We start from the raw sequence: 27,946 nt of genomic DNA, 5'->3' as shown, positions 1-27,946 counted from the left end.
GGTCCAGGCAGTGGGTATGTGAGTGTGAAGTGGTCCAGGCAGTGGTCCAGGCAGTGGGTATGTGAGTGTGAAGTGGTCCAGGCTGTGGGTATGTGAGTGTGAAGTGGTCCAGGCAGTGGGTATGTGAGTGTGAAGTGGTCCAGGCTGTGGGTATGTGAGTGTGAAGTGGTCCAGGCTGTGGGTATGTGAGTATGAAGTGGTCCAGGCTGCTTGTGCACATGATGGGTGATGCCCAACTTTAAAATTGAAAAGTGCATTGCAGTTTCCATTGAGCACATACCAGAGTAACTTCGGCAAGGAAGATGAACCTACTATTGCTTTGATGGTTGCCATTTTCAGCTATGATTCTAGGGACTTTTTTTTCTCTTCCTCAGGGCTAAAGTAACTAGAACTGATTATAATGAGGACTATGGGGTAACTAGAGGGTCCATGGGGTTCTTCCTCTGGGTCCTTCTAGTCCTCCCCAGGTTAGGGGACATTCTAGAGCTCTGAGTCAGATTGTTTTCACTCATATGAATGTTGATACTGGGGTATGTGTAGCACCAGGCAGGCCTCACTCATGGATTCTCAGAAAACTCCAGCATCTCAGGCAGCCAAACAGAACTGACTGCCTTTACATAAGAACGCATTAACTCGAAAATCAAAGGCAGAATTATGTTATAGCCCAAGCTTTCATCACTTCAGTTCTAGAAAACAGCTTGTCCAGAATTCCAGAGTAGCTGGCAGAACCAGTCAGCTGTGTCTTTCAGGTATCTGTCAAGGATTTGAGTCTGTACTGGTTAAGGGTGTATATCCTGACCATGTACTGATCAGGTCACCCATATTGTTGGCCTTTTCTAAAGACCAGAGGTGGTTTTGAGAACACATGACAAAGGCAGGAGGGCCTTTTAGCAAGGCAGTGTGGTGTCACCAGGTGACCCATGTCCTGGCGCACATGCAGTGGATCCATTTTGGCTCTGCATCTCATCAGAGCCCATTGTGTACATGGGACAGGATTCCACCCTGCATGTCGGTCCTATTCCCATCATCCTAGAGCTCTTCCTCGTGCTTCATAGGCATAGCACTTGAAACTTCCACACTTTAGGCTTGCTACTATCCAAGGAACAGCCCTGTATCCTCAAAGAACTATACATGTCCGAGAGGCCAAGAGGGACCTGGATATATAGCTATGGGCTAGCACTGTCAGTGACCAATGATAGTAGTTTTTACACAGGTAACCTATTAATTAAACACAAACATCTAGAAATTAAGTTCCCACCATGAATCACAGTCCAAAGTTGAGGCAAGAGGTGTTTGAAAGAAGAATTCCAATGAGGTCATCACAGGCCCAGCACACAGCAGTGCCACCATTTACACACTCTGACTCTGTAATGTCTGGGGATAACAATGATGCCTGTGCCATCTCATGAATTCAAGAAGTCAGGCTTGGGTCGCTGCCCAGTTCTGAGGCATCTCATCTCTCTGAGCCTCATTCTCCTTACTGAAGAGTTCCCTGTGAGGATACCAAGTGAGGTTGGATGTTATCCGCAACATGGTTAGATTGCAGTCCTAATCTGGAGGTGTGCAGGCCTCCATTTCTACATTGCTGTTCTTCTGAACCTGTTGTTGCCCATAGTGAAGGCTGAGACGTCCTGGAGAGGGAAAGAACAGAAAGAGACCTTTATCCCGTATTTGTAGGTTTCGGTTGCCATTATAGAAGAAAACACTCCGAGAGGAGACACAGTAAGAAATCGGGAGGAAATTTGTCGCAGCAGGAAAAGCCAAGCTGAAAAGGAAGTTTGTGTTCTAAAGAGCATTACAATTTAGCTCCTCTTGGAGACTTTATACAAAATTGGGAGCATGGTAAAAGGTTGCATATGTTAATTTTGCTTAGGAGTAGTTGACTAAGGATATGTAATTTCTTTGTCAAGACTGTGCAAGCTAAAAGATCAGACACAATGTATAAGGTTATAGCTGTTATTTTTTTTTCTTAACTTTTAGTTAGCATACCAAGTTTCATTATAACATTTTCCATACATGTCTGGCTTACAACTTAGCATTATTTTCTCCAGCCATGCATCCTTGTTCCTACAAATATCATTATACTGCTTTTCTTTACAGATGAAGTGATTTTTCTTCCAAGGCAAGGCCCAGCTTGACAGTCTTGATCCTACCTCCAGACACCGTTATGGTCGATAGATGGTAAGGCTTTGCTGTTTACAGTAGATTTTTCTTCCTTAAATCTTCCCTCTGACCCTTTCCTGCCTGTGGGTCAGTACTAACCACAAATCCCCAAGGCAGATTGATCTGCTCTTTGTCTCTTCCATTCATCTGATGAGCCTGTTCATCAAACTTCACAGACGCTCTGAAGTTATACCATACTGCTTGTTGCAGGTTTGTTTCTACTTGGTCAAATACTTTTCAGTGAAAAGGAATAAATTCAAATTCTTTGTCATTACTCAATGAACAGTGGCCACAACCAGGACTATGGTCAGGGTAGGATGGAAATGATATGCTCTGAGGCTAGATAATAGGAAGTGGGACAAGGGGTGTGAGCTTTCTCAGGGTGGGTAAGTCTAAAGTTTTAATGTGTAACATTAGTAACATTGTATTGTGTACTGGAAAAATCCTAAGAGAGTAGATTTGGTTTCTTCTCACCATACATCAAAAGGTGGCAGCTATACCAATGTGCTTATCTGTAGTCATTTCACTATTTCCATGTGAATGGTGTGTGTGTACAGGTCACAGCTTTAAACGCATGTGTCAAAATGAAAGGCAGAAAATGATAAAGAGAAACCAGATTGAAATATATAGATAAGACAGAGCCAGAGACCAGGGAGAAGGAGAATGTTGAAGCAGGGTTGGGAGTCTGGGGGTGGGAAGGAAGGACACATGGAGTCTAATTTACAGAGTTAGAATTGATTTTTAACTATTTTTTTCTAGCAAATTATCTCAAATACACTCTAGAATAGTTCTTTCACATCTTCCTGTCCTCTACTAAAATGAGTATCATCATCACTACATTGCTATAGCCATGGAAATAAGGACAGTTAAGGAAATAATATACATTGCCAAAGGAAATAAGGAACAGTACTGCTTAGCAGTGAATAGTAACTGTTTGCCTAGAGAAGTTGCACTGGAAAAGTTTGACCAGAACTTACCAAAAGACAGAGGGGCTTCCAGGCAGAGGATCCAGAAACCCAAAAAATGCCTCTGCCAGCTATGAGGAAGATAATATGAGCTTCATTAGGGAGGGAGGAGAGAGACTAGGAATCCACACAGAGGCTGGCCGGAGAGCAGAGCATCAGGTGGAGAGAATGGGAACACGTCCGGAAGCTGAGCATGGGCTGCACAGTGTAGGTAAATATTTCCTCAGTTCTCACCACCTTCCTATTTGGAGTCTCCCTACATAGGTAGGCAGAACTCTGAGAACCTCTCATCAAGACTAGCACTACCAGCAAACTTAATCCATCTGAACCGTCAAAGCAATCCTGGCTGGAGAGAGACAACTGGACCCTGACGCTTCTCCTGCCCTATTTCTACTGTAGCATTATACCCACATCCTCACTGGGCAGGTAAAGGTCTATTCACCTGGACCAAGTAACATCTGGCCAGGAGGCATCATTGGCCTTCTTCTGAAACCTTCTCATAGAGGCGCATTATCCCCTCTCAGGCTCATGACTTAGCCACACACCTGTGAAGACAATGGGACCTTGCTTTACTGTGCACAGCTGGAATTAGCAGAATTAAAGTTATGCTATGTTAAGTTGTAAAAGTTGATGTGTTACCTTCCTAGCTTTTAAAGTCCTACTTTATTTGGTTATTTATAAGACAATTTAATTTCACTTATAATTGCTTTATGGATTAATTATCACAATGATTATATGAATATTTAATACAAGTTTATGTGTTTACAGAGAGTATCTTGAAAATTAGTTGCCATGTATCAGTTGGCTAATCTTAATAATTTATATTCATAAATGCAGTTCACTTTCATTAGCAACAACCACTGGAAAATAATGTGAACATATTACTGAAAGTACTACCACTGGGGGTTACTGAAAGTAATTATTTATGCAAATATTCAAACAGTTTAAATGTTTGAGAATTACTTAGATAAAATCTCTTTCCTTGTAAAGTTGGTATTCTAGAGTCTCAGGAGTATCTAAAGATGATAGTTGCTACGGCTCAAACCCAGACTTCAGTGTGGCCTGACACCACTGTGCTCTGGGACCCAAATGACTTTAGTCTTAATGGCTTTCCACTTTCTATTTTGCTTCAGTTTAGCGACATGGTAAAAATTTCCAGGAATCCAAGGGGCTTGGGTACACATGATTCATTTCAATGATGAATTTCTCAAAGTGACAAGTCTGTATTCTAGGGTTCTCTAGTCCTCTCTAGCAAGTGTCTAAACTAAGTGCTGTTGCTTAGGACGGTAGAAGTTCCATCAGCCTGAGAAGTCTGCCGTGGGTTGCTTGGATCACATTCTATCTGGTCCAGGACACAGCTTCTTTGTGTCTTCCGAGCTGGGTTATACATCTCTGGGATCTCTGGAATGTCCTCAGTCTGTGTCCCCAAAGAGACCTGATGTAAATCACCGGAAGCTAAACTCCTGTTTATCTTACTTAACTTAACCCTATTCATCATACTTGACTCTCCTAATTCTTTTATTTAATCCTAAAATTTATTTTTTAAAAAAATGAGAAATTTTTCGAAATTTGAATACCTAGTCAACCAGAAGCATACCTTATACAATTCAATAAACTTTTATACAGTTTGAGTAAGCATTTAAACAGGAGCTGTTAAGCTTCATATTGAATTTTATGCTTTCACCACTGAATATATTTTTATGTACTTATCCGCTACCAAAAAAAAAATTGAAAAATCCTTAACAGAGTGCTCTGCTTAGTTTCTGGTCAACTTGAATCATCTGAGAAGGAGGAACTTCAGTTGAGAAAATGCCCGGCCAGACTGGCTTATGGGCAAGCCTGCGAAACATTTTTTGGGTTAATGATCAATATTGGAGTACCTAGCCCATTGTGGCAACTGGTACCCTGGCAGGTGGTTCTGAGTTGTATTTTGTAAAAAGTCCAGACTGAGAAAGCCAGGAAAAGCAGGCCAGTAAGCAGCCCTCCTCCATGGCCTCTGCATTAGCTCCTGCCTTGAGGTCCTAGCCTGACTTCCCTGGATGATGGGCTGTGAGCTGTAAACCGCAATAAACCCTTTCTGCCTCAAGCTGGTCAGAGTCTTAATTATGGCAATAGAAAAATCTAGCTAGGATGCAAAATTAGAATTAGAAAAATATCATTATCCCTTTCATAACTTATACTCATTGGTTGTATTCAGTCTTTCCTCATCCTGTAATATTTATTCTTTCCTGTTCTGTTTTTCACATGTGATGTTGCACCTAGATGTACATTTGTTTACACACACACACACACACACACACACACACACACACACACACACACCTAGGAATATGAAGGAGAACATGTCTTTTTTTCCTTCTGTAATTATGTGACTTTGATTCATATATACATTCCGACTTCATTTTTTTCTGCAAATATTGTGATCTAATTTTCCTTCAGAATTGAATAGTACACACACAGACACACATATTTTGATTATTCAGTCATCTGATCTGTTGATGGACAATTAGGTTGATTCCAAGTCTTTGCTCTAGTGAATGAAGCATCAATAGGGAGTGCAAATATCTTTATGACAGGGTATGGGATCACCTGGGTATATTATGAGGAGTAAAATAACAAGATCATCAACCCTACTTATGCCAAGCAGGTGTCAATGCTGTTGACTACTGTATACACAACATATACTTTAGGACTCAGAATCCAGTAAGTGTGCAACCCAAGTCCAATAACTTAGCACTGAGACCAATTGCTGTCTACAGCCTAGCCCAGCCTCTACCTCATTTCCTCAGGTGGCTATCACTAGGCTAAGGTGAAAGGGACAGTTCCCACATTGGCAGGACAGACATGAGGACCAAGTGTAAGTGGCCTTGTGTGAGTTTCATTGGCTCAGAGGGTGTTTGGTGGTATGTAATGTCTGATGGCCCATTGTCCTACGTTCCCACTACCTGCCCCTAGTCTTCCCACTCACCGAGATCATATTTATACACCCTGCAGCCGTCACCACACTTCAAGAGCTCTATGTACTTTATGCTATTAAACTTTCCAAATGACACATGCACTAGCTTACCCGCTTCTGGGCTCCAGGCCTGAGCTCTAGATTCACACTGCAACTCAACACACCTATCTCAGACCTTTCTGAAGGAAACAAGTGAGCTGCTTGGGTGATGGGCCTAAAAATACCCGATTCTTCCTATGTTCAATTCCGTTTACTACCTTTAGATCATTCTAGATTTTACTGGTAAATCATTACAATGCGGTATCTTATCTTAACACAAGCACAGTCGTGGCATGTGGCCCCCACTTGACCATTTAAGGACACCATCAGGAAATATAACGGAGGTATAATGAACGCTGAGCACAGACCTTCCAAATGGAAGCATCTTTAACAGGAAGGCAAGGGAAAGGTCTTTTTAACTTTTGCCTTGAATGACAGGTAATGGCAACACCTCAGCGTCCACCTGCTCCTGCAGCTCCTTCCCAGCACCAGGGATTCATCAGAGATGAAAAGTGCTTTTTTGCATCAACCTTTCTGAGTATAAGCAGCCACAATTCTTTCCCTCCCTGTAGCTGCTTCTTTATTGGTTTCATTTTGTTTGAGTGATGAAATACATTTACATTCTCTCAAAAGAACCCAAAGGAATTTAGAAACCTTTTTATGTGTAGGAGAAAGGCAATAAAAAATAAATAAATAAGGACTTAGAAAATTTAACAATTCTACTTCTACCATGGGAGAATCTGAGAACAATGGGGTGGCGTTTGGCTCCTTTGTAAGAGGCTGCTAATGTTTCCATTTTCATCAGGCAGATAATGCAGTCTACTAAGCCCACAGGAGAGTCTGTTTATCTTTAGCTGGAAACCTGCTTCCTTGTGCATGTCGAAGAGCCCTGGAACCCCACATGTACACAGGCATCATCATTGTTCAGGGGAATTTAGCCCCGCAATCCTCCCTCTGACCCACCAAAAGCCCAAGTAGATGTTCATCCCCCAAGAGGCAACAAAACATTACCTGCCCACCAGGCTCAGGGCAGCGCTTAGGAATGTGGGTTTCATGCCAGCACACCTCTGAACAAGTGCTATCTCCTTCTCTCTCTTCCCTTCCCTCCTTTCCCTTCCTCCCTTTCTGCCTGTGTTTTGGGCAGCTGCTCCTTTCTAGAAATTGGACTTGTATGCCCGCTATCCCTCAGAGACTCTGACTCTAAGCTACCTTTCAGGCTCTAAGCTGTCCTCACAGGACCCTTGAAGCCCATGGTGGTTAGTGGGTATGTGGCTATTTGTCACACCCCAGGATACCTGCTATTGGATGACTTAAACTGACCACAGATGTTTAAGACTTTGTGCTCTAGTGGATGGGGACAGAGTGCTTCATTTGGCTTGTGGCTTGGGTGTCTTTCTCCCTTCCTTAGCCTCAGCTTCCTCCAACAGATGTAAAGAGTTGACTAGATTTTTTTTTAAATAATCTATGCATTAAATTGTGTCTACCCAGAGCTGAAGGGATATCTCAGTGGTTAGGACAGTTTCCTCCTCAACCTTGAGAAGCAGATTTCAGATCCCAGTATCCACCTAGCAAGGCATTTCTCCCTACAAATGTCTGTAATCCTAACTCCACATGTCCATACACTTATACAGAGACACAGAGAACAAGCATGCAAGCAAAAGAAAGAAAGAAAACCTTCCAAAGGCTTTTTTTTTTTTTTGCTGGAAAGGTATTTTCATGAATAAAAGTACTTGTTGCTCTTTTAGAGGACCCGAATTTGATTTCCAGAACCCACATCGGGTCCCTCACAACTGTCTATAACTCCAGGTCTAGGGATCCAGGATTCTCTTGAATGTTTTCAGCCTCTCGAAATATCTTCACACACGTGATATTCACACAAACACAGACACAGTAAAAATAAATCTTGTAAAATGTTGTCTAAGAGTGACAGTAAAACAAACACAATTAAACAACAAACAATTCAACATGCATGTGTGCTCGTGTGTGTGTGTGTGTGTGTGTGTGTGTGTGTATGCACGTGTATGAGTGAGTATGAATGTGCATGTGAATGTGTGAGTGTATGTGAATGTATGTGTGTGAGTGTATGTGTGTGAGTGTATGTATGTATGAATATATGTGTGTGTAAGTGGTGTGAGTGCATGTGTAAGTCTGTGTATGTGAGTGTCTCTGTATGTGTGTGTGTGCGCATGGGGCACATGTATATGCAAGTACATGTATATGTAGCATCCAGAAGACACCTCAGGTGTTGTTCTTCAGATGTCAGTCAATTTTGGTTTTGAGACAGGATCTGGAGTTTATGAAGAAGCGAAGCTGCCTAGGCAGAGAGCCCCACTGATCAAACTCTATCTACCACCATCTTCGTCTTCTTCCCCAATAAGTTTCAGGGGTTGAACTCAGATCCATGTGATTGCAAGAAGAGCACTTTGCCAACGGAAACATTTCTCCATTTTTATGTATGCCAGATCCAGCATTTTTTATGATTAAGATCATAAAAGAGAACCAGAAGCTGTACTAGCAAGCATCGACCAGAATTATCCTCACAGGCTGGGATCAGCAAAGCACCCAAGCAGAGGAGGAATGTCTAGCTCTTCCTTCTGCTTTCATGCTGGCTGGCATCAAGAGGAGGCAACTCCTGCTGCTCCAGAGTTGATCTGCTTTCTGGACCCCTGGGCAGGAGCAGGGTCACCCTTGGCCTCTTTAGTTGGAGTATAATGTCTGAAGTGAGCTGCAACAGTGGGCAGGACAAACAGCAGAGGCAAGAGTTCACATGCACCTGCACCAGCACAATGGGAGTAGGTCAGTGACTCACTTGCTAGCTTTGAACTTGAGAACACTAACTGTGTGCTGAGTCTCCACCAGAGAATTTTAGTAGAAACAAGACAAGGTTCACACAGTGAGAGTCTTAGAACTCTTACTGAGCCACTAGGAACTCTGGGAATCGCGTAAGAAAACAAAATGTCTTGGAAAAAATAACTGTAGTTGCAGACGCAACAACCTTGGTGGGTGTCAACTCAAAGCCAGAAGGAAGGCATTCATAATCAAAGGAGAATAAACTGATGATATTAGGAATATAGTCAGTACAAACTCTAAACACAAAGGGACAATAAGGAGAAGGTAGACATGTCGACAAAGAACTCTAGAGTCCCATTGAATTGCACTTCCAACTGCCATACAACTGTCATTTCCTAAGGAGAAACTCGTGCTGACGATCTTGAAGAAGCTGTATCTGAGAAGTCCAAGTTTTGTGGAGGACAAACACCTGTAGATTCAAATTGCTAAGCAAACCCCAGCCATGATAAAACCTAGCAAAATCATCATGGTACATCATTACCAACATTTTTGAAGCCAAATATGAAGAAAACCATCAAGAGCATTCAGAGAAAGCCAGCATGTCACATGCTTGGTGGGTGGCTTCCAGGGCAGCAGATTTGTCATGGAGCAAGGAGAAACATTAAGAGGAAGTTGACAAAGTTTGTCAACTGTCAAAGTAAATAACCACAAGACCAAATTCTATACCCAGAGACTGCTGAACGTGAGGATGTGGCCAAGGAGCCCTGAGTTATCCCTTGCTCAAGTGGGAAGCCAGGGCTCCTGCTTTCCCTTCACCCCCACACACAAGTATCAATTATTACCCTCATAGACAGCTGACTATTAAGTATTCTGGACATTAGGATTATAGGTCATACAGTATCTTAAATCTAACCCCATGGTTAATAAGCTCTGCAGCATTTTCTGTACCCCGATATGTAGGTATTCTGTGAGACTAACCTAGCAAGGCCAGCCACACTATGCCACCCAAGCTGGATCAGCACCATTCCCAGAATAATTCCAAGTTTATAAAGTTCATCAGTTACAGTGTGTGTGTGTCAGTGTGTGTGTATGTTTGTGTGTATGTGTGTGTATGTGTGTGTGTCTGTGTGTGTGTATGTGCATGTGTGTGTATGTGTGTGTATGTGTGTGCATGTGTATATGTGTGTGTTTGTGTATGTGTGTGTGTATGAGAGAGAGAGAGACAGAGAGAGAGAGAGACAGAGAGAGAGAGAGAGAGACAGAGAGAGAGACAGNAGAGAGAGAGAGAGAGAGAGAGAGAGAGAGAGAGAGAGAGAGAGAGAGAATACAAGTTTAAAAGAACACAGGAAAATTCAGGAATTTTCAGAACTTGGTTGAGAAATAGTCTGAATTGATAAAATAATGAACCAAACCTATGCTAGAAAAAATGTGTTGGAATCAGGTTTTAAGGTCAAAGCTGTGACAACTGTGCAGTTAAAGGTCAAACTTGGGTCTGAGAGAAGGAACTTGAGAATTTCCATCCAGGTCTATAATGATGAGTGAAAAGTGGACTGACAGGTGGCCAAGTGGACTGTGTCAACGGTGGGCAGCCAAAACTCCAGGGACAGTCAAGAAATCTTCTGTTTAGCAGTCCTTGAAGCACACACGTGGCTAATTGGGGCCCGCAGAGTGTTCAGAGTTCATCACTTCGTGGAGTCCAGATGGGAAAGTTACAACTTTGCCTTGCTCTACTATATCTGATAAGTTATTGGACCTGGTTTCGCTGATGTTATTTAATGTACTATGTGCTATGATAGTCTCAGTTCACCCCAAGAAACTTAGGGTAGCTCTCCTTCTAGGAATAAGTCATCTATTAATCTGTGCTAGATAGGTGATGTCTTATAGATGTTCCTGGACTCAACCCAGGGCTTTAGTTGCCTTCTCACCCCAAATGAAGCAAAGGATGCTTGTAAAATGGGGACTTCCAGTGTAAAGCCAAGCCTGAAAATCATCATTTGATATAATACAGATTAACTTAGAATAGGACAGAGACTGCTCTCAACATTCCTGCTCTTTTCTGTTCATCGCAAAGATTCTATACTGCACCTGGCATCTAGAACAAGCTCCTCTCTCAAAGTATTAATCCTCACTGTGTATTGGCCAAGCCAGTGTCTGAATCTTGAGCAGACCAACAGTGGAGTGCATGACATTTAGCCAGCAGAGTGATGGGTCAACAGTAGCAGACCTCACGACTACAACCTCACCACAACTACAAAACCCTCGACTGCCGCTTTCCTGCTATAACTTGGTATTCCTCCTTCAAACAGAGCTGCCAGGGTCCAAACAAAGGAGAACACAGGCATAGCCCATGAAGAACACGTAGAAGCCACGTGACCACTACCACATCCTCTGACCCCACCACTGTTAACCTCATTGGCTCTCAAAACACAGCAAAAAGAGAAGTGTTAGTCCAAATCTTGACCATTCCTGCCAGATTTCAAAGCCTTGCCAGTTTATTGTCTACTTACACAAGACACTTAAAGGTGGTCTACCCCATTACCCAGAACAACTAGGGAAATACCTGGACTGGAAAAACAAAGAAGAAAATAAACACTAGGCCCACTGCAAGCACAGAGTCCATGGTTTCAATGTTTAGTAATGAAAAGACCTTAAACCTTAAGAATCTCCATAGACAGAGTGCCCAACCACTTCTCCACCCGGAGCATCAGCACGCAAAGCACCACAATCCAGCCACTATTGGCTCCTAAACAATTCACAATTGGAAGATGTTAATGACTTCCTCCCCCAGAGACCCAGGGAAGTACAGCCAGTAGTCCCAAGCACTCTGGACAGCAGTTTCAGATGGTTACTTTCAGGTACTAGCTTGGAGGAGCAGACAGCATAGGAAACAGTGCTGGGCTGAGACTCAGCATCCTGTGTTCCAACACCTCCTCTTTGCTACAGGATCTTATAAAAGCACTCCTGAGCCTTTCAGGACTGGCTGGTGTGAGTCCCCGCTTTGTGCTTGAAACAATGCGTCCCCTTCATCTGCAGAGCAAAGCGCTCATGGCAGGAGTGAAAGAGTCTTGATTTGAAGGCGCCTTAAAAGCAAGGTCATTTCCAGAGACTCTGAATCTGAAATGCCTCAGGTGCCTTTAGATGGAAAACTCACCCTTTATATGCTAATTATGCTGTTCAAAGAATAACTCAGCTGTCTAAAGGGGAAGAATATTTGAGAGGATTTGCATGCAGAAACTTTATGGCTTGAAACAAGCAAGAGCCTGCTGTAAACTCAGATCTTGGGTATCCAGAATGTCCTGGTCCTGCTAATGAGAAGTCAGTAGGTAGCAAAGGAACCCTCTCTCATTTCCTCATTATTTATCTTCTATAGATTGATACTGGTGAGCCAATGACCAATGTCTACAATGGAAATAGCCCTAAAAACAGCGGCTTTTGCTTTCTTTTCCTCTTGATGTGATCAAGTACTCTGACTAATGCAACTTGTATTGTGCCTCATGGCACATCATGGTAGGGAAGTCATCAACGGCAGGAGGGAAGTACATTACATCCGCAGTCAAGAAGCAGGGAGCGATGAATGGATGCATGTAGCTCGGCTCCCTTTCTCTGATTTATTTACTCTAGGGTTCCCCACTCCGGAAATGGTGCCACTCAAAATGAAGATGGGTCTTCCAATCGCAATTAATGTATTCAAGATAATCCCCCCACAGACAGATGTAGAGGCCTCACATTAAAGTCACATCCCTCAACCAGAAGGATCCTTCCACTGAATTATTCACGACAGCCTGGAGGAATTCTGCAATTTGACACAGAGCATTAACAGACCCGAGAGCTGTAAGGTTAAAGTCAACGGAACAGTGGGGTCTTTCATGAGAACAGGTTAATTTACAACCTGGAAATGGAAGGCTAACCTGAAAACAGAGTGCTACTTGTTCTCAGTTACATGTCAAGCAGTATGGCGTGCCCCATGGGCAATGTGATGGCAAAGGTCAGCATTTCTGTTCAAAAGCAGCCAAATGGGCAGTAACGCACTGGGGATCCATGTGGGTGGAGAGTATGAACAAGCACTGAGCCTGGGAGCCCCAGAGACAGCCGGGTATACAGGCGCTCTGTGGGGTGTGAACCCCAGAGACAGCTGAGTATACATACGCTCTATGGAGTGTGAGCTCCAGAGACAGCCGTGTATACACGTGCTCTGTGGGGTGTGAGCCCCAGAGACAGCCGGGCATACACACACTCTGTGGCGTGTAAATGCAACTGCTCCTTGCAGTATCATTTGTAGAAATAAATAGTAGAATCTACACGAATGCCACCAACAGAAAAACAAAGATGAACCAATCTTATAGAGCCATTTGTCAGGCTCATTTGCAGCCGACAAAGGCCTGGGTAGAGCAGCCAATGAGAAAGGACATCTTCCCCGGGTAGCTCAACCTCTAGTAGAGCTAAGAATTCAGAAATTTGGTGCGCTGCTCTTTCTGGCTGCTGAAGAGGGGGATAAGCTTGTAACATAGTCAGCAGGGTGGAGCTCAGCCATCCAGCTCGATGGCCACATCTTCCTTATGCTCTGCTTCGCACTGAGCTGAGTTCTTAGGCACAGAGCAGTGTAATAATAAATCCAGGGTGAGCTAAGAGATGGTCACTGGCATTGGAGTCATGCCAGCTCCTCCTGGTGTTCTGTGTCCTGAGTACAATGAAGGGTTGAAGGGACATGCTCATCGTCAGCACCAGAGGACCAAGCTATAGTGACCATGGATTTTGATGAGATGCCAACCAGGAGAGTAAAGACCTATTCTTTTTTTTTTTTTTAATATTTCTTTATTTACATTTCAAATGTTATCCCCTTTCCTAGTTTTCCCTCTGAAAATTCCCTATCCCCTTCCCCCTCCACCTGCTCCCCACTCCACCCATACCACTTCCTGGCCCTGGCATTCCCCTATACTGGGGCATGGAACCTTCACAGGACCAAGGACCTCTCCTCCTATTGCCCATAGGAGGAACAACAATATGAACCAACCAGTAACCCCAGAGCTCCCTGGGACTAAACCAACAATCAAAAAAAAAACACATGGAGGGACTCATGGCTCTAGCTGTATATGCAGCAGAGGATGCCCTAGTCGGTCATCAGTGACCTATTCTTAATGCTGATGACCTGGCTGTGGGGTGCGACAAAATAGCAGTAGAAATAATTTCAGTGTTTGAAAGGAATCATTCAAAAGATTCTGAGGATTTAGCACAAAATTTCTAATGAATTCCAAAAGCACACTTTAAAATCTTTGATACAATAAAATGTTTTTGAAAGGCAATTAAATTAATATAATAGCTTTAATTGTTTTAATATTAATTTTTTATTTGAACCGTGTGCATTTGTCTAAAAATACCTTTCTGTGAAAGCTGTCCCTAATAGCATCTTCAGATAAAAATTTAAAAGAATCATAATGAATGCTTCTTATTCAAATCTAAAATGAAAATTGATGTCTGGGATATTGTAGTATCTTTTTTCTAAAGAACCTATATTTAGAGACATAGCTGTCATTTATAATGCAATAATTATTTGTTTGATTCACAGTAGAAATTATTTTGCGATTCATAATTTTTAAGAAATATGGACATCTAAATGGGAGAGTATTTATCTTTGTAAAGCATCTATTCTTACACAAAATGAAGATGCTCCATTTAGAATCTAAAATGTGTGTTATATGATGGTTAATAGTCAAGATTTATTGTTCTTTGATACATAAGTTTGCATGTTAATAATCCAAGAAATCAACTCCTGCGAAATGTCACCAGGCAGACAGGTGAGGAGCGCAAAATCCTGTTGGACTTCTGTTGTTATGACAAGACCTGATGAAAATCCCACAAAAGAACTTGAAGAGCTCACTCATCCCTTGTCACTCTGACCCCTGTATATCTCAGCGAAGCTGACTTCCTGTAGAGGACACTCATGTCTCAGTAACTCCTCTGTGATGCTGACTCTGACTTTCAATGGCTCCACTTACCTCTCTGGTTACAGGACATTTTATAGGCTTCACAGGACCTCGTGTTTGAGGAGGATAAAGAAAATGAAAGAGCTTTTTGGGATATCTACCCAGTGACAAATTCTAAGCTGTCATGGTTTGCTTTTCATTTAGATGATAAAACACTGACCAAAAATAACTTGGGAAGTAACGTGTTTAGTTGGCTTACAGGTTACAGATTTTCTATGATGCAAAACCAAAGCAGGAACCCAAGGAAGGAGCCTGAAAGCAGACAAAGGAGAGAAGTCTTAGGAGGTTGCTGCTTACTCCTTACTTTGTATATTCAAAGTATACAACCTAGGACTGCCTGTTTAGAGATGGCACCAATGGGCTAGGTCTTCCTCCATTCATTTACAGTGAAAAAAAAAAAAAAAAAGACTGACAGGCATTCCCCAAAACCAATCTGATAGAGGCAGCTCTTCATTTAGGGTTCCCTCTTTCCCAGGCATGTCAAGTTAACAACCAAGAATACTTAACACACAAGCCATTTTAAGAAATTTCATTTCTACTAAGACACCTAGATGAAATTGTAAAGCTGGAATCAGGTAATATCTTTCAATGATATTCGTTGACAATGTAGTGAGGAAAAAGGTGAAATAAACTGTAGAAAAGCCATACATCCACATGTACACGGAGAGAGGCTGTATTTTAGTTTACTTGAAACTTAGGAAAGAATTACTGGTATCATCCCTCCCCATGCCAAAGACATAAATCTACTATGCTTATTCCAAAAGACTATGTAGCATCAACTTCAGGCTTTCTGTGCACTTCATCTCTAAGCATTCATAGGTGTACAGAGACAAATGGCAAAAGCAGTTTTAAAATCCACAAGAAATTAAAAATTGTTATTTTCAGTTTAGCAAAGTAATAAATGTTGGCTTATGTCACTAGCTGGGAGGTAATGTGACAAATCTTAACCTTCTGAAATAAAAGGCTGAAAATATGGGTAACGTGTAGATCGTGTCTTCAGACACTGGAGATACCTATTCCCGGGGACCAGAGCCCTGCTGAAGAGAGCAGCAAACTGGGTGACTCCTGCACTTGCCCCAGAATGCCTCTATGGGAGTCAGCGCCCCCCCCCCGGGGGGGAGTTCATGGAAATATCATGAGTGGTCTACATGCCCATTATTTTGATTATCACTCTGATGTCCAAAGAACTGGTAAGTCTTCATTCAGAATCGCAGATGGCCAGCTACCATCTGGCTTCTGCATGGCTGCTTTACTGGGTCCAGGCTGCAGAGATGCTCATGAGAATCATGGAGTTAACTTCCATCTCTAGTCAGAGATGTGACATTTCACCCTTGGTTCTTAAGATTCGTTTTCTTTTCTCTAAATTATATTATTTGTTCTGGGGTGTGTGATGGCTATTCTTGGTTGTGAACTTGACTGCATCTGAAGTGCAGTGCTATCTAGAAATAGAGAGCACACCTGTGAAAGATAATCTGCTTGGTTTACGTGGGTGAATCCACTTCTAATCTGGATCTTTGAAGTAGGAAGACACACCTCTGATCTAGATCTTGAGGTGAGAAGACACACCTTGTATCTGGGGCACACCTTCTGCTGGAAGCCTGTTTAAGGAAGTGGGAGAAGGAAGCTGTTGCTCTGTGCTTGCCCTTGCCTTGCTAGCACATTAATTCCTCTTTCACATTGAAGCTTACTTTTAGGGATTCCAGTGCATACGAAAAACCAACCTTGTGGGGCTGAGAAACTACTAGATTCTTGGAGTTTCCATTCACAGCTAGCAATTGTTAGATTACTTGGGCTGTAGCCTGTAAGTCATTCCAATAAATTCCTGGTCTGTTCCATAAGTTCTGTGACTCTAGAGAATCCTGACTAATACATCTGGGTTTCAGCAGTAAACACACACACACACAGACACACACACACACACACACAAACACACACACACACACAAACACACACACACACAAACACACACACACACAAACACACACACACACAAAAACACACACACACACACACGTAGAAGTAGGCCCTTCTAATATATAGCTCCAACTCATTTTTACTTATGGAAAAAGTTGTTATTATAGCTTCCTTGGACCTTGCCACCGGGTGCTTTGGAGTTCTAGCAATGTATTGGCATATATTAGCAATTCACAGTTTCACTGATTTTTTTTTTCTTTTTCTTTTATTCATTTAATGGCTAATTTCACTTTTACAGCTTAGCTTATCTACAAAGCCTGCAGATTTTTGGGTAGATGTTCTATTTATTAACATTTATGCTGTTGGGTTTAGGGTCATGGGAGTTGCTCTCAGCTGAAGGTCTGGATGAAGCCAAGACCAACCTGAGAGGAAAGGATTCAAAGGTGGATGACAAACCTTAGGATCTTCAACTCCACTCTCAGCCACCTGCAGGCCTGGGACTTCCCAGGAACTGAGATGACATACATGTCTCAGGAGACCCTTGACTAGACTGTCATTAACTTTAATTTTGCTAGGTTGTCTCATCTAGCTCCTATTTCATTCGGTCATCCATACTGGCCATTCTCCCTATTGATTGCCTTTGTAGTATTTACTGAAGTTAGTTTTCTCTACAGTGTACTGTAGAAAGCATTCTCTGGCCTTGGGTGGGAGTGGGGGGGACGCCCAACCATCACCCCTACTCACCGGCAGCAGAGCTTCTTCAGATGAGATTTTTTTTTTATTCTAACTTGCTTTTGTCTTCTTTCTAAGCTTTAAGATGCTCAGTGTACTTGTGTCTTCCGTATTGACGGCAGCTCACAGGAGAGGTCAGATCACTCGTGCTTTCCTGTGAGGAGAAAAGTGCCATTTCCCACTGTTCCTTGGGACATGTGGGTGTTCTAGTTTGCCTCTTATGCTTATATTTTCCTTCCTTCAGTTTCAGAAGTATTTTGTTCACTAACAAAGGGCATCTCACCTTGGAGCCCACATTTTCTTCCTCGGGAATGAAGTACACAGAGGTTGCAGCATGCAGTACTTGAGACATCTCAGGAAGTAGAATAGCAGAGACTCACCGGCTGGGATCTACAAGGCTATGTCTCATGCACTACTCTACTTCTGGACTGAGGAACAGAGCTGTCTATCATCACTATCAACTGAGAATTTCCAGGAACTTGATTTGAGGATGCTTGGATCCTTCTGTCCCTGAGCTGGTCACCTGTGCCTGACAAGACAACCAGAGAATCTCAGCTACCAGAGGAGAGCAGACTCTTCAGGCAGTCATGGGGCAGCACTTTCCAATAGGCAGGAGGCTCCAGCTGACCACCACAAATGCTTGATTGAATTCTGTGCCAGAAGTTCTTGCAGAGCCACTACCAAGACAGATATAGACAAGGACACATAGGTCTCATAGGGTCAAAGTATGGTAAGAGCTCACTGTAATAGTTCACTAGCTGCAGTCCATTATACCTGGAATGTCTTACAAATCTCCATTCCTATGTTCTGTTTTCAAGTATTTTCTAAGTAGACTCTATCCTCTGCCCCTTACAGATGCAATGCAACCCCTACTCTCTGTCTTCTAAAGTGTCTGCCTTCTTCTCCCAGACATTCTCCTCTGTCTGTTTTCCAGTACAGGGATCGTGTCTGTATGTACTTGTTGTATTGTGGGAAAGATAAAGAAGGAAAAGAGGAGAAACCCAATGAAACACAGTTTCTAAGCCCATCTGCATCCAGAACAGACTACTGACATCTTGTCATGCCCACCCAGCTTGTTCTTGACATCTGCCATGTAATTCCCTTACACAAGGATATACCAGGTATGTCTACCCTAGAAACATATCCTGCTTCTCCTTGCAGGTGAAGTGACAGGCTCTTCCTGTGATTTTACCTGGGTCACATCCAGTTTTTCTCCTAAAACTCTCCCCCGCCCCTATTGCACTAAAACCCAGTGATAATATGGTGCACATTGCCAAATGCTTCTGGAGGATTTTCTCCTCTATTTTGAGGTCACTGCCTTCAGAACCATGTCTGGGCCCTGTCAGTGCCACATGTTCTCTAGAGTCTTAGACCAAAGAATTGTCTGCAGTTGGCACAAAGTAATACTGTACTTACTTTAACTGGTTATCCATCTATTAGCACACTTTAAAGGAATAGATTTCCTTGGGTTTTTTTTTTTTTATCTTTATAACATACATTTACAAAGTGATAAGCATTTTAATATTCAATGACTTCTCTTCCATAAGCATTTCACCCACAGGATAAACACAGTAGTATTTTCACCATTTTATTTGCATAATTGATTTAGTGGCTAACAAATAAACGGTACTATGAGCAAACATTTCTTCCCTTTGGGGACAGAATTGTGTGATTCTATTCTGGCAGAGTTCACCTGATTTTTAATCATGTTGGCAATACTACAGAGCCCTTACCAACACATAGTAGACCTGAAAGCAAGGAAAGGGAGCCTCCTTGAGCTCTGTCTTCATTTGTCGTTGATGTTGAGTTGGTGGGAATTCACTGACCCAGACTCATTTGTTTTGTTGAAGCTTGCCAACACTCAAGGACTACCAGCAAGTGAACATCCTGTGGATTGGAAAACCCAAGGTGCCTATCATCACAAAACAAGGAAAGAATCACCAGAGCTCTCACTGTTTCCCGGAAATAAGGGATAGTTTACTCTTGGGACGGTTTGAGTGACTATGGACCAGAAACACAACTTTAGGTTTCTCAAAATTCCATTTTTAATGTGGAAGCAGTCTTGTGAAATTTTACAGTTTTACAAAATGAAGAAAGCCATAAATCAAGGCAAACTTAAATTACTTTGTTGGTTACATCACAGATGAAGGTAGTGCGAGATGGGGGAAAGCTTAACTTTAGGGCTCAGATGCTGCCCTCTAATGACATTTTTAGCTTTGGGATTGGTGGATGCTAGCAGTATGCTAAATGAATAGATCCCATAATAATGTTATCTATTCGTCACAGGATATTAGTTCCAATACAGAGAGAGTCAAGGAATTCAAGGAGCCAAAGCTAGCCTAAGATATGGTGATTTGAGTCTGGACCTGTAACATTCCAACTCTCTATATCACGGCAGTTCTAATCAGATAATCAGTCATTATAAACACAGCCTCTTTTCAGGAATTCTTGTTCACAAGCCTAATATTCTAATCCAGGAAGATATGTAAGGTTACAGGCTTTTAGCTGTGTCTTGTGAGCAGTAGAATTCATGTCTTCTGAATCTATCATTTGATATACCCGCCACCCCTAAACAGTTGCATTCATCCACAAATAGAATGAAACTCTGTAATCCTGACCCATCTCACCCCAGATTTTATATATGATCTATCGCATAGCCAATCACCCAAATACTTAAGCTCCTGAGCTGTTCACTTTCATTTCCTTCTCTCTCACAAGTACAACCTGACACTGACATGAAGGACTGTTACTGAGGTGGCAGACATGGGAGGATACATGAATAGTGTCTAGCATAGAGCAAAATTATAAATTATAAGGGTCATGATATTTTTAGGTTTTTCCCATGAATTCTATAATACTTTATTTGTGATGTATCCTACATCCAAAGGGAAATTCCAATGGGATTATATGCATTTCTAAGGGATTATTTAATTAACATTGCTCTGCTCCCAAGAAAATCCCTAAATATTCTGCCATCATAAGACACAGGTCATGATACCCCAGAACAGTATATAGTATATTCATGCAAAGGAAAATAGTCAAGGGTTCCAGCTGGTTCAGGGGCACAGTTAAGTGGCTTTTTCCTCCAACCCAACTTGTAATGAGATTAATGTTGGAAGAAATATGATTTAGTACAAATCTCTTTTGCAGTTTGATAATGGAATTGCAAGTGACTATCTTTAATGGCTTTTCTATTAGTGTCTTCACCAAAGGTTAGATATTTTTGAATGATATCTGACTGCAAAATGTGAGCAGAATTCTAGGAGCTTAGGGCTGAATTCATATCCTTATAAGGCTTCATATCAAAGTTTGTGTTACATTATTTTAAACAACTCTGACGCAGTGCTGAAACACATAGATTTCAACAACTGTGGAATTAATTTTCTCTGAAATTTTCCAAAAAGATTACTTTATTCTATCAATTATTCATTAAAAATATGAATAACTTGGTAGATTTCTTTTTTATGAGATCTTTTCTTTATTTACATTTCAAATGTTATCCCCTTTCCTAGTTTCCCCTCTGAAAACCCCTTATCCCCTCCCCTGTTCACCAACACACCCACTCCCACTTCCTGGCCCTGGCATTCCCCTATACTGGGGCATAGAACATTCACAGGAACTTGGTGGATTTCTGACTATGGAAGGTACATGTTTGTGAACAGGCCCTTGGACTCATGTTGTATGAAGCACACAATACTTTATGGAATATATCCAAGGCAATCCTTTGATTATATGAAGCACACAGTATTTCATGGAAAATATCCAAGGCAATCTTTTGATTGTCAATTTTTGGCCATGAATATAGCCTCGGTAAAATATTGTGAGTTCAGTATAGTTCTTGAAAGATTTTTAAAGGTTCTTCCTCTCTGGCAAGAAATTCATAAATATGAATGATCTCCTCCATTAGCAAGGCATGACATTTATCTTTATATATTAAGAAAGTGAATCAGCTGGCAACATGTCCCCCAGGAAGGATTGCAGCCACATCCTGGGAAAATGTCATTAGCCAGGACTTCAGCAATAGTAACTGAATCAGCACAGTCAATAAGAGGAGACTGAACTTCATTCTTTTCCCAGGGAAAATCTGTAGAAAGAACCACAGGTAACTAAGGAATGCTAAGAGAAGGAGAAATTGTCTTCCCCAGGGAAGACACTAATTGGTTGTCCAATACCAAATGGTCAGCCTAAACATACCTAAAACATACCTAAAAGTAACATTATACAGACTGAGTAGGCTGTACTTAGGAATATATGTTCATATATGTGTATACATGTCTAACATATGTATATCATCTATATCTATATTATCTCTATCTCTATCTATCTATCTATCTATCTATCTATCTATCTATCTATCTATCTATAGATAGATAGATAGATAGATAGATAGACAGACCTATTACAAGCAATGAAATTGAAAGTGTTATTAAATGCCTTCCCTCAAAGAAAATCTCAGGACCAAATGTATTCTCTGCTGAATTCTCTCAAGCTTAAAGTGATGGAACACTAACACCTTTATTTTGTGAAGCTAGTGTTATCCTAATACCAAAACCAGGTACACTACAAAGAATGCTTTACAAAAGGAAGCTATAAATTTCTTTGATGAACATGGTGTAGTGGTTTGAATATGCTTGGCCCATGGGACGTTGTACTATTATAAGGTGTGGACTTATTGGAGGAAATGTGGCCTTGTTAGTAGAAGTATGTCACTATGAGGTGGGGCTTTGAGGTCTCAAGTCTGGTCAATGTGAGACAGTCTCCTTCTGTCTGCCTCTGATCCACTTGTAGAAATCTCAGCTCTTTCTCCAGAACTAGGTCTGCTTGCACACTGTCATGCTTTCTGCCATAATGATAATGGACTGAACTCCTGATACTGTAAGCCAGCTCTAATTAAATATTTTCTTTTATAGGAGTTGCTTTGGTCATGGTGTCACTTCACAGCAATAAAACCCTAACTAAGACAAGTGAATAAAAAACTCTCCCCAAGATATGCTCAAATTAAATTTGGAAACACATTACAATTATACAATATGATCACATAAAGAAACTTAAGGGCAGAAATAACATATTTGTTTCAATTGGTGACAAAAAGGCATTGAACAACATCCAACATGCCTTCATGATGAAATTTCTGGAGACTTTAGGATTAGATGGAATGTGTCTCAAAATAATAAAGGCTATAATACAACAAACCTATAGCCAGCATTAATTCAAAACTGGGTCAAGGGTGTCCACTACCTGCTCTCTTATTTAATATAATACTTGAAGTCTTAGTTATAGTAATTAGACAAGATAAAGACATAAAAAGAACAAAAATAGGAAAGGAAGAAGTCAAACCATCTCTATTTGCAGATGACACAATTCTTTACTTAAAAGGTTCTATTGATGGTATAAAAAAATAGCCATTTAAAGACTGCCATATCCAGGGATCCATCCCATAATCAGCTTCCAAACGCTGACACCATTGCATACACTAGCAAGATTTTGCTGAAAGGACTCAGATATAGCTGTCTCTTGTGAGACNATGCCGGGGNCTAGCAAACACAGAAGTNGATGNTCACAGTCAGCTATTGNATGGATCACAGGGCCCCCAATGGAGGAGCTAGAGAAAGTACCCAAGGAGCTAAAGGGAACTGCAACCCTATAGGTGGAACAACATTATGAACTAACCAGTACCCCAGAGCTCTTGACTCTAGCTGCATATGTATCAAAAGATGGCCTAGTATGTCATCACTGGAAAGAGAGGCCCATAGGACTTGCAAACTTTATATGCCCCAGTACAGGGGAATGCCAGGGCCAAGGTGTGGGAGTGGGTGGGTAGGGGAGTGGGGGGGGGACTGTATTGGGGACTTTTTGGATAGCATTGGAAATGTAAATGAGAAAAATACCTAATAAAAGATTAATTAAAAAATAGCTTTAACTTATCCCAACAATGTGCTCTCAGAAAAAGAAACCAGAAAAAATACTCTAATCAAATTACTCTAAAAATTAAGTTTGTAGGAATATATCTAACTAAAGAAGGGGAAAATAGTTACAATAGACACTTGAAGACTAAAAGGGGAAATCATGGAAGACACTAGACAATTAAAAGGCACTCTGTTCCCCTGGACTGGAAAATTTAATACTGTGGAAATATCCATGCTACAAAATTAAATTACAGTTTTAATGCAGCCACTATCAAAACTCTGAGGTCATATTTTACAGGTTTACAAAATATACATGGATTCATATGAACCCACAAAAGAACACAGAGATCCAAAGCGCTCCTAAGGAGTACAGAACCACCGGAGGCATCACAATACCCCAGAGTACATTATACCATACAGCTGCAACAATAAGACAGCTCAGGGCTGCTGTAAAAACAGGCATGAAGACCAACAGAGTAGTATAGAGGATCCTGAAGTAAAATGACAAAACTGTGTCCACTTAATTTTTTACAAAAGAGGGGAAAAAAAACATATGTTGGAAAAGGGCCTATTCAACACAATCCTGATAAATCTGTATTCCTCCCTGCCAAAAAAAGAAATTAGTCTCTTATCTTTAACTTCATACAAAATCAATTAATGCTGGATGAGAGAGCTTAATTTCAAACTGGAAACATTGTAATTTCTAGAGGGAGACATAGGGGATACTCTTCTAGATATTGGGATAGGAAAGAACTCTCTGTATTGCACAAGGACAACACAGATCCTAACCCTAAGTGTAAACAGAGAAAACACGACACAATGGGATAAATCTTTACCAGCTACACTTCAGACAATGGGCTGCCAAGAAAATAAAGCTGCCAATTAGAATAATATTAAATCAAGTCACAGCATCTCAGAACGAAAACCAAAATATGTTCTCCCTTATATGGTGAATCTAGTCAGTGATATATTTATACATTAAATAAATGTACATGTGGTTACAGCATAATATGTAGAAAAGAGAATATGAAAAGCTAAATATTAGGGAATGAGGAAGGACTAAATGCAGACAATGAACATGAGTTACAAAAGAGGACATTAAGCTAACTATCTAGCTGTCACTAGATGTCCATCATTTTTGGCAGTGGCCAGGACATAAAAATCTAGCCTACAGTGAAAACGTAAAGCCAGTGTAAAGTTCCATAGTCTCTTTTTCATGAATGGCTTCTCTAACCGTGTAGAAGCTCATTGAGCTGTAGTCTGTGTGTCTTGTTAACTTTGAACAGAAGCCCCTTAATGACCTTTCACTAAGGACACCACAGGTGACAGATGTTACCATTTACTTGCCAAGGTGGGAAAACAATGTAGGTCAGAGCAGAGAGTGCCCACTGGTCTTTAAACTCGCCAAGGTTGTAGTTTCATGGTCAAAGCTAGGTGTCCTTGCTATGGACTTATTGCCCAGGCTCTGAGCATTATGATGCCTATCACATGAAGGAAGCTGAGGTTTTCTACTTTGTGCTCTGTGGAGGAGAGGCCATACCCTGGGAACGTATAGTGGTTGGCTTCTATTGCCAATGCAGTCCTCCCTTTCATGTGCGGGTAACACACTGCGTGGAGCCCACACTATTTCCAGATCCATGCCTGAATCAGAAGTCCAGCTTTGCCTTCACACGGTTGTTTGATTTTTAGTGATTTCTCTCCCCTTTCCTCACTCTGGATGTGTTATATATGTCATATCCTGAAATGTCAGTTCAATAAAATAGTATCAGTTCAACAGGATCTAGACCCACTAAAACAAAACAAGCCTCTAGGGATGTCTGGGATAGATTGTCTAGGTTAAGTTAATTGAAGTGGGAAGATGCACCCCAAATGGTGGGTAGTGTTACTCCATGGTTTGGTGATCCTAAATGGGATGAAAAACAAGGAGAAAGAGAACAGAACACCAACGTTTAGTTGTCTCTGATTTCTCACTGCAGGTCCAACGTGACCTTGACACTCCCTCCATGATAGGCTGAATACTGCTGTACTATAGGCCCATGTGATGGTTTGTATATGCTTGGCCCAGGGAGTGGCAGTGCTCAGAGGTATGGCCTTGTAGGAGTAGGTGTGGCCTTGTTGGATTAGGTGTGTCAATGTGGGTGTGGGCTTTAAGACCCTACTTCTTTTTTCCTGGAAGCAATATTCTACTAGCAGCCTTCAGATGAAGATGTAGAACTCTCAGCTCCTCCTGCATCATGCCTGCCTGGATGCTGCCATGTTTCTGCCCTGATGATAATGGACTGAACCTCTGAACCTGTAAGCCAGCCCCAATCAAATGCTGTTATTTATAAGAGTTGTCTTGGTCATGGTGCCTGTTCACAGCAGTACAACTCTAAGATAGCCAAATAAACCCTTTCTTGAGTTGCTTCTTGTTGAGTATTTGTCACAATATGAAATTCCAGCTCCAGGGCTCCAGGGACCATACCACCTTAGTATTAGGCAGCATTAGGCAGCTCTGGATTCCAGCCCCGTGGCCACAATGCCATGCCTGTACCATAAGCACACTGCCAGGTAAGATATAGGACACTGACACTGGTCCATCTTCTGCATACTGGAAACTCTGAGGAATAAAGAGGCATACTGACCCTTGTGACTTGGTTTCCTTGGTGATGTGACATGAATCCTGAGAAGAGACTCTGTCTGCCTCTGGAAGGGTCATTGTTCCAACATCTACCACCAACACTGCTTTTGCTCACATCAGAAACATTGTTCCTGCTGGAAATCCCAGTTCTCACACTTGCCTGGCAGCCAGTCTTTTCCATGAATGACTTTAATCCTGCTCTTCCTTGAGGAGCTACAGTGTTGGTGGTGACAGTTTAGGAATGGACACAGTGGTCACTGAGTGACACATGCCACTCTAGGGAAGACTCTCTGCTTCCCTGTGCTGTGTCATCATCCTGTTTGACTTCTCTCAGGCTAAGCTGTCATTTCCAGGCGTTCTGTGTTGAAGATCTGTGAGAACTGCTTAATTTTTTTTGATGTATCTTAAGTGTCAGAACCTGTACTTTTTCCATTTGCGCTCACGATGAAGCAGTTTGGTCAGCTTATGTGCTTTGACAAGGTATCTAAGGGGTAACTGGACTGAGATGCTTTCTGAAGTTCCCCAGAGGATGTTGCAAGGCTGCTTTTTAGTTTCTGCAGTGATCCCACTGAAAACACGGTGACAGCTTTATGCAGTGTCCCAAAGACAACAGGCAGATGGATAGTTAACACATTGTCAGCCTTCATCTGCGAGCACAGGAAGAGTGGTCAGACTAGGAGCCCTTTTTTAAAAAAGGCCCCACCCGAGGTACCTGGCAAACACAGAAAGGCTTAGATGGGGAGGATGGGCAAGCATTTAGGTAATCAGTCCAGTGGGGTTAATTTGGCTTTGCCAAACTGTGCTGATTTCTCTTTCAGTCTGAAACTTGTCTTCTGCTCCTACCTCCAATGCCCAACCAAGAAGCCCAATAATGCTACTTTCTAAAAAAAACAAAAAAAACAACAAAAAAACAAAACAAGAAAAAAAAAAGCATGATTCTATTCATCCTTTATCTCTCCTCTTCCAAAAATTGTCATAAATCTGTTTTATGGTAGTTTTGCTGCCAACCAAACAAATGTATTTATCATTCTAGAGTTTGAATCCCATATTTTTGGCTTATGGAGTTGTCTGCTCGGCATATGTTTGTATTAAGTGTGTTGACACTGTCTTCTAGTCCACTGAATTAAACTCTCTCTCCAAAATCCCTGCAGAGTTCATGCAACTTATAGGTTTTACACTGACTTTCTTCCATCATATGTGTGTGTCTATGTATGTAATCATCCTGTACACACGCCCACGCACACACATGCACACACACACACACACACACACACACACACACAGAAAACAGCCTAATATATAACCAGTCTGGGAGGGGAGGCCACGTTTTGACCCTTGAGGTAGGGTGTGACTCTAATAACTTTTCCATGTTGTGCCTTTGTCCTAAAGGCCACTGAAAATATAATTCTGTCCTTTGATGTTAAATACCTATGGCAATGCGTTAGGGTCTCTCAGCAAGATAGCAGAGTTAACTCTTAATGATCCTTGGGACCATAAGTGCCTCTGTCCTTCTGGCCTCTGATGGAGCTCATCACAGCACTAACATATACAACCAAGCCTCCACGGTCTCACCCCTCAGCCTTCAAATAGAAACATGAATGATCAGTGATGTAAAGTCTTCCTACCTCTGCTCTGGAGACATTACCCCTGTCTTCCTGCATCTGCTCTGTCTGGTCTTCTCAGTAGCACAGCAGGCAGAGAGCTTGCCAAAGATATTCAGCACAAGCCAATGTCAAACCCCAAGGTCAGCTAAAGATAGACTCATCATCCTAGGGATGGCCAGTCCAGAAGAGCCAGAAACAAGAGTAAGCTCCCAGCCAGCCTGACAAGAGCTGGTCCCCCTGTAGAAATGAGACTAGATGTGGGAGGCACCACAAGGG

At 41.8% G+C, this 27,946-nt stretch overlaps 1 long non-coding RNA gene across 1 annotated transcript; it reads right to left on the bottom strand.

The window, feature by feature from the left end:
- Positions 1-16: 16 nt before the first annotated feature.
- Positions 17-27,753, bottom strand: LOC115032769. Its single transcript, XR_003838391.1, has 3 exons — positions 27,692-27,753; positions 17,553-17,694; positions 17-1,631 (listed from the first exon to the last, which is right to left on the bottom strand). It is a non-coding gene; the product is annotated as an uncharacterized LOC115032769 (long non-coding RNA).
- Positions 27,754-27,946: the final 193 nt, after the last annotated feature.

The sequence above is a fragment of the Mus caroli genome, chromosome 12, assembly GCF_900094665.2.
Source record: "Mus caroli chromosome 12, CAROLI_EIJ_v1.1, whole genome shotgun sequence".
Classification (NCBI taxonomy): domain Eukaryota; kingdom Metazoa; phylum Chordata; class Mammalia; order Rodentia; family Muridae; genus Mus; species Mus caroli.
This window is presented reverse-complemented; position numbering and strand designations above follow the sequence as displayed.